Raw genomic sequence first — 10,217 nt, 5'->3', positions numbered from 1 at the left:
ACAATAGGTCATTGAGACCCCACAGCTTTTTTCTGCCATTAAATTAGGTTACAATTGATCAGTGCGCAATTCTATTTTCTGCCCTTGCATCCTATCATTTGATAACCTTATGAACAGAAAATCTATCAGCCTCAGTATTGAAAGCTCCAATTACTCCAGTATTCAGAGACCTTTGAGGAAGAAATCCATGAATTTCCACTATCCTTTGCATGAAAACATACTTACTTATTTAGTTCTTGAATGGTTGAATTCTCACTGTAAAATTATCCTCTTCTGTTCTTGATGGCCCCACTAGAGTTTTAACTCCCTTATAACATCCTTTTAAAACTTCAAACAGTTCAGCTAGATTCCCCTATCAATCTCTTGTACTAAAGTGGATGTCAGAAGCTGCAAAGAAGCAAAGATATTTAAGTGTCAAGATGCTATTGAATTAATTTTCTTTTGATTTGATTTATTATCATCAGATGTATCAAGATACTATTTTGCTAGTTATGCAGACAAATGATGCCTTACATAAGTACACCAGGGTAATAGAACAGAATGCAGAATATAATGTTACGGCTAATTGTCAAGATGGTGGTGGTGGGATCAGTAGCTTATTGCTCCTGAGCTCGGGGATAGGCTGCTCATGGCTCATGCAATAAATGCTGCCACATCCACACAGTGTTATGGTTGGCTTTCTAGCTCGGTAATGTTTTTTGTTTTGTTCACCCTGGGGCCTCCTCCCTTGGGAGGCCTGGGTCCCCATGTATCCCCATCCCTGCTCCATCTTGACTGGTACATTGGAAGATGAGCCAGGGTGACCATCCCCAGCTCAGAGGTGGCTGCGGAAGTGATGGCGGCAGGAAAGGAGCACATTGCCAGGATCCTGGGGACGATGTCGAACAGCAGCGACTGGAGGCGCAGAGAAGATGAAGTCTATGGGGAGGGAAAGATGAACTGTTTCAGATTTAGTAATATCAATTTAATATTAATTTATTCACCACTTTACCATTTATACAAGCTATTCGGTAATTTATTCTATTATCCAAGATGGCATCGGAATGTGGCGAGAAAGAAAAGGTGCAGAGAGAGACTTCGGTTTTCATATATGAGAGGTCCGTTTATAGGTTTGATAACAGCAGGGAAGAAGCAGTTCTAGAATCTGTTGGTAAGTGTTTTCAAACTTTTGTATATTTTTCCTGAAGGAAGAGGGTGGAAGAGAGTATAACCAGGGTGGGATGGAGGGGTCTTTGGTTATGTTGACTGTTTCCTGAGGCAGTGGGAAGTGTAGATGGACGAAGGCTGGTTTTTGTGATGGACTGGTCTGCATTCACAACTCGCTGTAATTTCTTGTGGTGTGGGGTAGAGCAGCTTCCATACCATGCTGTGATGTATCCGGATGGGATGATTTCTGTAGCTTATCCATAAAAATTGGTAAGGGTCATTGTGGATATGCCAAAAATTCCTTTGCCTTCTGAGGAAGTAGAGACATTGGTGTGCTTTCTTGACAGTAGCGTTGATGTGGATGGACCAGGACAGATTGTTGGAGAAACATGAAGCTCTCAACTACCACCACCTCAGCTCCATTGATAGCGCCAGGGGCATGGCCTCAATTACACTACCTGAAGTCAATGACCAGTTCCTTGGTTTTGCTGACATTGAGGGCGAGATTGTTGTCTTTTTACCATGTCACTAAGCTGGCTATCTCTTTCCCATATTCTATCTTGTCCTTGTTTGAGATCTGACACACTACAGGTGTACCATCAGCAAATTTGTAAATGGAGTCTGAGCTGAAAATGCCACACATCATGTGTATATAGAAAGTTTAGTAAGGGGCTGAGTATGCAACCTAGTGGGGCACTAGTGCTAAGGATTAATGTGGGGGAGGTGTTGTCACCTATTCTTACTGATTGTGGTCTGTGGGTCAAAAAGTGAAGGATCCAGTTGCAGAGGGGGGAAGCCAAGTCCTAGGTCTCAGAGTTTGGTTGGAATTATGGTGTAGAAGGTAGAGCTAAAGTCAATAAATAGGAATCTGATATAGGTGTCCTTGTTATCCAGATGTTCCAGGGATGAATGTAGGCCAGGGTAGATGGTGTCTGCTGTGGACCTACTGTGACAGTAGGAGGACTGTAATGGATTAAGGCAATTTGGGAGGCTGGAGTTGATGTGTGCTATGACTAACCTCTGGAAGCACCTCATATTGATGGATGTCGGAGCCACTGGGTAGTAGTCATTAAGGCATGCTGCCTGGTTTTTCGTTGGCATGAGGGTGATGGTGGTCTTCTTGAGGCAGGTGGGAACCTTACACTGGAGTAAGGAAAGGTTAATGATGTCTGCAAATAGACCTGTCAGCTGCTCTATGCAGGATCTGAGTGCACGGGTAGGGACTCCATCCAGGCCAGTCAATTTCCATGGGTTCACCCTTAAAAAGGCCAATCTGACATCTACGGTGGTGATTGTGGGTAGAGGGGGCACCTGAGCCTGTTGGGGCAGATGACATCATTTCACTGATCCTCTGTTCAAATCAAGTGCATTGAGCTCATTGGGGAGGGATAGATTGCTGTCTGTGATTCTACTCCATTTCATTTCAGCAGCCCATTAATCATGCAAGCCTTGTTCACAGCCTGACTTAAATTTGTATGGTTGGCCTTGGACTCTAGTGTAGTCTGCTTTTTTCTCTTGGTATCCCCAGTGGGGATTTCCTGTAGTGGTTAGTGTCACCTGATTTGAATGCCTCATACCTAGACTTCAGTTGGGAGTCCATCTCCTTCTTCATCTATGATTTCCAATTGGGGAACACTCAGATTAACTTCTTTGCCATGCAGTCCTCTATTAGTGGTATAATTTTTTTTACCTACCATCATCTGATATCTTGGACATTTTGTGACAAAATGATTTTAAAAAGGAGAAAACACTGACTTAAATTGTAAGCAGTGATCACTTAATAAGGTTGAGCCTCATGAAACCATTAATACACATGAATTACTCTGAGCTATTATTAACATATCAACAAAAACAATCACTCACGTCTAAATTTGTGTATGATTAACACATTCCTACCAGTTTCACATATTGCATTGAAAGGCTTACAGGGGGATTATTGAGCTTGGACAAACAAGCCAGACACAGTAAAACACAAATAAATTGTATTTCATGACTTTGCTTTTAGACAGGGCAGAGAGGTTTTTTTAAAAAATAAAATTTTTAACTGCAAATCTGCAAGACTCGATTTTATTCTCTGCTTCTTCAGAAAACAAAGATGAGTGATAAAACAAATTGGAAATACATCCATTCAATGCAAACTCAAAATATTTACAAATTTTGTTATTATAGAAGATGAAGGACATCAATTAATCAACTGTGATTGCAAGTTAAATCAATTGCCTAAACGACTCTAAAGTTTTTTTTAACTGCATACTTTTGATCCTCCTTTTTGTATGCAACACCTCTTTTTTTGAATGTGTTACCTGTGTTTGTATATATGTGCTGACTTCACATTTTAGTGTTTTTCTCTTGGAATAGTAGGCAACAAAATTCCTCATCCTTTCACTTAAGAAAACATAAGTGGTTCTTAATTTTGAATGAGTAAATGGAATTTTAATTGAAGTGTAACATGCTGTGTGCCAAAAAAGAATTTTTTTTTTGTGGCCAATCAAACATGAGTTCAAAAGATGGGAGCCAATTCACCCCTCCAGACCTGGTCATAAAAATACAGTAATCATTAAAAGGGAGTACACAGATGTAAGACTAATCAAAGTGAAAATGTAATTTTGAATTTCTTTCTCAAGGGGTTGGAATTCAAACTTGATGAAGTGGAGCCTCAGTTAGTAAAATCCCATCTGGAGACTGCATTCTGAAGTTTTGGGCATCAAACATTCGGAAGTATATCTTAGCTTTGGAAAGCCAAGAGCATTGCAACAGTTTAAAGGATAAATTTTGAAGAATAACTAAAGTTGCATACACTGGTTTGTATTTCTCTGGGATTCTAAGATTGAGGGAGGGTTAATTCTAGTTACAAAATGATCAGATGTTTCAACAGGCTGGATGCAAAGCAACTATTTCCCTTGCTGGGAAACCAGAAGAATAGAACATTGATTTCAAATTAGAGCTGGACCATGTGGAAATGAAGTTAGGAAATATCTTTCAAACTCAAAAAGTATTGGAATTCTGGAACTTCCTTCCCCAAAAGACAAGCTTATGTGGAATACTCAAGAGGGAGGTGGATAGTTTAGCATTCAGTAAGGGCATCAAAGCAATTTGGAACAACAGTGGGTAAATTAAGTTGAAATATATGATGTAATTGAATAATAATGAACTGAAATCTCTGTTTCTGTCCTTATGTACTTGTGTCAATAGCAAATGAGACTATCTATCCACCTATCTATCTATCTAGATTCAATGGTCTGAGACTCTGTGGAGTTAGGAATATATACTGACGCTGGAGTTGCTATATTTCATTCAGTGTGCAGTGAGAACCCACGATCTCTGCAACTATTTCACGACTGGCTCAGTCTCCAATGGTATTAACAAGCTCAGTGGTAAATGCCCAAATGAATCGCAGGAATACTCAAACAGAACAAATAAACTTGCTGGAAAGCTTTTCTGAGATGCATTAAAGATACAAATTCTTTCCTGAATTTTATTTGTAAAATTAAAAATACCAGGTAGTTACACATTAATAATGTGAGAATATGGCAGAGATTCATTCTTGTAATGTGAAGAGATTAATCTGGATCTCCTTTGGTAAAAAACACTTTGAGTGGTAGTGTCTAGTGATGTTGATAATAGACAAGAATGATCAAATTTGCATCATTCCAATGAGAAAAGTAATGGGGTAGTGCCAAGGGATTGGAATGGAACCATGCTTCCCCTGTGAGTGGAAAAGGAAACCTACGATTTTCATATTACTGATGTAAGGAAGAGTCCACCCCATGGATTTGGTGCCAGGATTTCAGCGTAGTTTTGCTGCAGTCAGCACCAGACTTCCAGATTCTGCCTGTTCCTTCAGAATTGAAAGGGACATCCCCAGGTCTCCAGCACTTTGCAGGCAGGATGCATTCTGTGCTTTTATACTGCCACCACACGCAACTGAATAATCATCACTAGGAAATCTCCAGAGAGGACCGATCTTAACAAAAACACAGGCTCAGTGTGTACTTTGTAAAGTAGGAAGCTATTGGCTGGCGCTATTGTTTGAAATGTAGATATAGAATGAATGGTTTCATGCTATCTTACTGACAGCTGCACTCTTTGCTCAGTGATGGACAAGTTGGAGAACATCCTGCTGGGATGAGAGAACATTAGAAAAATTTCCATCTCAGATTTTATTTTAAGCATGCCAACACTGCGGATTACTTTGTAACATTTGACAACAAGAAGTTTCACAAATACGTCAACAGCAAAGGACTGGATATCCTTCCCTTTTACTACGATTCCAAAAGATGGATACACTTCCCAGCAGGAATAAGATGCAACAGATACCAGCATGGCAAGCTATTTATTCAATAATAAAAGATATTCACAAAAGATATTTTATGCTCTGGCTGTCTTGAGAGTGAGTTTTGACAAGATTTGTAGCTCAGGTTGAGGTTTTGGGTGTAGGTTTGTCGCTGAGCTGGAAGGTTCATTTCCAGACATTTCATCACCCTGCTAGGTAACATCTTCAGTGGGCCTCAGGCGAAGCATTGCTGATAATTCCTGCTTTCTATTTATATGTTTGGGTTTCTTTTGGTTGGAGACACCATTTCCTGTGGTGAAGTCACTTCCTGTTCCTTTTCTCAGGGGGTTGGTAGATGTCTTGAGAGCGGTAATGATATCCTCTTTTCTTCCTAGGTTTGGATGAAATGCTGAACACCTGGGGAAGAATGTTAATTTTCCCAAAGCAGATGGGTTTGGATTGGATGAATTGAAGTTGAAAGAAAATCTTAAATGTCACTAACCAACTCACTCATTTCCAGAGTCAATGGAATGGGCAGCAAGCAAACCTGTTCCCAGGAGGCATTTTGGCTCTTTATATTTTATAGCAAAGCTGGGAATCTCCCGTGTAAACTGTTCAGTAGATTTAATCCTGGGCATCCTGGTTTTGCAGATCTAGGATAAATCAGTCACTAAATGGAAGAAAGGACAGCCTCTCTGAAAATTATATGGCATGGCTTGAGGGCCAAGAGGAGCAGGGGAAAGTCCTCCTATCCAGGCTGCTAAGTGACATACTTCAGTCTCATTGCCAAGCCTTTCCTCCCCCAGAGCATCATTGAGTCAAATGCCCAGAATCTGCCTGCTCCTTCCCTCCCAGCACCATCACATGCCACCTCCTGTACTCTATTATAGCATTGTGCTGCCTAGTCCACAGAAACAGGCCATTTAACTAAGACTCCACATGAGCAAGCAGTTTTCAGTACTTTTAACCAACCTGTCCAGGGATGGCATGATACACCTCTTGAGCGGGTGGGATTCAAACCTGGGTTTAGAGGTAGGGACATTATCATTGTACCACAAGACCCATTACAAGTAGTCTTAATAACATTTAACATCTTGTTCCATAACCCCTCATCCTGAACAAAATAGAACATAGAACACTAGAGCACAGGAACAGGCCCTTCATCTGTCTGCACATGGTCCATATCCCACTACTCACTGCTTGTCTGTCCTGTGTCAGTCTAAAGCCTCTAAAACATTGCTAACATATCTGCTTCTACCACCTCCCCGACAGCATTTTCTAGGCACCTATCACTCTCTGCATGAAAAAAATCCTTTCCTCACACATTTCCATTAAAGTTACCTCTCTCACCATAAACTTATGCCCCCTAGTATTTGTCGTTCCCACGCTGAGAAAAAGACTCCTACTATCCACCCTATCCATGCTCCTCACAATTTTATATACTTCTATCAGATTACCTTTCAGCCTCCAATGCTCTAGTGAAAACAATCCAAGTTTCTCCTTATATCTAACATACTCCAATCTGGGCAAAATCTGGGTAAACCTCTATGACATCCTCTCCAAAGTTCCACATCCTCTCTGTACAAGATGGCAGCCAGACATGCACAGAATACTCCAAATATGGCCAATTAAATTTGTTTACAACTGCAACATGACCTGCCAACTTTTATACTCAATACCCTGACCAGTGAAGGCAAGCATGCCATACACCTTCATTACCACCTTATCCAGTTGTATTGTCACTTTAAGGGGTTACAGACTTGCACCACAAGATCCCTCTGTACACCAGCGCTCCTAAGAGTCCTGCCATTTACTACACACTTTCCTCTTGCATTTAACTTCCCAAAGTTATTCTTGTCCGGATTACACTCTGTTAAGACACGGAAGTTGAAGCCCTCTGCTAATTAAAACCAAACACCCAGAAAAACTTATCTCACCTCACCTCACCTCATAATCTGCTAAAAGTGTAATTGAGTGAAAGAGAACTCCTAACTTCCACTATTTAAAGAAAAATAACAATTTATTTTCCTAACACTCATAGTGAACACTAAACAGAAACTATTAATAAATCCAAGCCCCCTTTTTCTTAACTAATTAATTTCTGACCCCAACTCTATAAAAATGCTGCTCAAATAACAATTATTAAACATTACACTAACTTCATTTCAAGTCAATACAGTCTCCTATGCTGTCTTACTTTCAGGCTTCCAAATCCATTACTTCCTTCTGTCCTTTCAATTCTGCTGTCTTCTTCCTGAGTCCTCTGCTTTCTTTTAATGCTTTTACAGGAAAAGGTACCTTTTGATAAATAGTGCCTTCTGGGTCTTTTTTGAAAGCAAGGAGTTTATTTTTTCGGATGGCAGAGGCTCTGACCAATTTTCAAAATGCCCTCGTATTTTATCTCCCCCAACATCATATGTTCTGATTGGTCCGATGTTGTCAATACAATAAATTCAAACTCAATTGGGTTTTGGTATCCTGGACATAATTTAAATTAATTGGTTCGATTAGAACTGCTGTCAAAATAGCAACCAAAACTCAGGTATCCATTTAACAACCAATTGTCTCATGTATCTATTTTGGAACAGCCAGTCTCTTAGCTGTTCCGTATACTGGCAGCTGTGCATGTGCTTTAAATTCAGAAAAAACACTTCCTATTTTAAAGTGGCCATACTTTCTTTTGACTTTGTAACAACTCCATTGACTCTTGATGCTGTGGCGACCTTTTATCCAACTCTAAGATCAAACCAACCTACACACCCTTCATTTTACTAACATCTATATGCCTATCCAAGAGTCGCTTAAATATCTCTAATGTATCTGACTCTACAACCACTGCTGGCAGTGCATTCCACACACCCACCACTTTCTGTGAAAAGCACATGCCTCTGACATCACCTAAACCTTACTCGAATCACCTTAAAATTGTGCCCCCTTGTGATAGACATTTCTGCCCTGGGAAAAAGTCTCTGACTATTCACTCTATGCCTCTCATCATCTTGTACACCTTTATCAAGTCACCTCTCACCCTTTTTTGCTCCATGAGAAAAGCCCTAGCTTTCTCAACCTTTGTCATAAGACATCCCTTCCAGTCCAGGCAGCATCCTGGTAAATCTCCTCTGCATCCTCTTTAAAGCTTCCAAATCTTTCCTATAATGAGGTGATCTGAACTGGACTCAATATTCCAAGTGCGGTATAAGCATAGCTCTATAGAGCTGCAGCATAACCTCACAGCTCTTAAACTCAATCCCCCGTGTCAAAGCCAACACACCATACACCTTCTTAACAACCCGACCAACTTGGGTGGCAGGTTTGAGGGATCTATGGATGTGGACTCCAAGATCCCTCTGTTCCTCCACATTGCCAAGAACCTTGCTTTTAACCCTGTATTCTGCATTCAAATTCGACCTTCCAAAATGAATCATTTCACACTTTTCTAGGTTGAACTCCATCTGCCACTTATCAGCCCAGTTCTGCATCCTGTCAATGTCCCACTGCAACCTGCAACAGCCCTCCGCACCATCCACCACTCTACCAACCTTTGTCATTGGCAAACCTACTAACCCACCCTTCCACTTCCTCATCCAAATCATTTATAAAAATCACAAAGAGCGGAGGTCCCAGAACAGATCCCTGCAGAACATCACTGGTCACCAAGCACCAAGCTGAATACTTTCCATCGACCACCACTCTCTGTCTTCTATGGGCCAGCCAATACTATATCCAGACAGTCAGATTTCCCTGTATTCTATGCCTGCTTATTTTCTGAATGAGCCTACCATGGGGAACCTTATCAAGTGCCTTGCTAAAATCCATGTACACCATATCCACTGCCCTACTTTCATCAATGTGTTTTGTCACATCCTCAAAGAATTCAGTAAGACTTGTAAGGCATGAACGGCCCCTCACAAAACCATGCTGACTATCTCTAAACAAACTATGATTTTTTAAGAAATCACCAATCCTGTCTCTCAGAGGTAATTCATACACCAGAGACGTAAGACTAACTGTAATTCCCAGGAATATCCCTAATCCCTTTCTTGAACAAGGGAATAACATTTGCCACCCTCCAATCATCTGGCAGTACTTCAGTGAACAGTGAGGATGAAAAGATCATCGCCAAAGGTGCATCAATCTCTTCCTCCCTCTTTCCCGTAGTAGCCTTGGGTATATCCCGTCTGGCCCACTGGAATTATCTATCCTTATGTTTTTCAAAATTTTCAGCACATCCTCCTTCTTAACATCAACCTGTTCGAGCATATCAGCCTGTTTCACTCTATCCTCATAAACAACAAGGTCCCTCTCACTAGTAAATACTGAAGCAAAGTATTCATTAAGGACCTCCCCTACCTCCTCCGATTCCAGGCACACGTTCCCTCCACTATCCCTGATCAGCCCTACCCTCACTCTGACCATTCTCAGTTCCTCACATAAGTGTAGAATGCCTTAGGGTTTTCCTTAATCCTATCCACGAAAGCTTTCCATGCCCCCTTCTATGCTCTTAAGTCCATTCCTCACCTCCTTCTTTTCTACCTTGTAACCCTCTCCAGACCTGTCTGATCCTTGCCTTTTCAACCTTAAGTAAACTTCCTTCTTCCTCTTTACTAGATCTTCCACATCTCTTTTCACTCAATGTTCCTTCACCCTACCATCCCTTCCTTGTCTCAGTGGGCAAACATATCTAGCAGGAGAAAGTGAGGTCTGCAGATGCTGGAGATCAGAGCTGAAAATGTGTTACTGGAAAAGCGCAGCAGGTCAGGCAGCATCCAGGGAACAGGAGAATCGACGTTTCGGGCAT

At 41.1% G+C, this 10,217-nt stretch overlaps 1 long non-coding RNA gene across 2 annotated transcripts in view; it reads right to left on the bottom strand.

Moving 5' to 3' along the window:
- Positions 1-464: 464 nt before the first annotated feature.
- Positions 465-10,217, bottom strand: part of LOC122539679 — a 35,543-nt gene continuing 25,790 nt past the window's right edge. For both annotated transcript variants that reach the window (XR_006309148.1, XR_006309149.1), the window contains exon 4: positions 465-918. This is a non-coding gene — a long non-coding RNA (uncharacterized LOC122539679). The remainder of the gene's footprint in view (positions 919-10,217) is intronic.

This window comes from Chiloscyllium plagiosum, chromosome 33 (assembly GCF_004010195.1).
Source record: "Chiloscyllium plagiosum isolate BGI_BamShark_2017 chromosome 33, ASM401019v2, whole genome shotgun sequence".
Taxonomy (NCBI): domain Eukaryota; kingdom Metazoa; phylum Chordata; class Chondrichthyes; order Orectolobiformes; family Hemiscylliidae; genus Chiloscyllium; species Chiloscyllium plagiosum.
Note: the sequence above shows the minus strand (reverse complement) of the source record. Positions and strands in the feature narration are given on the sequence as shown.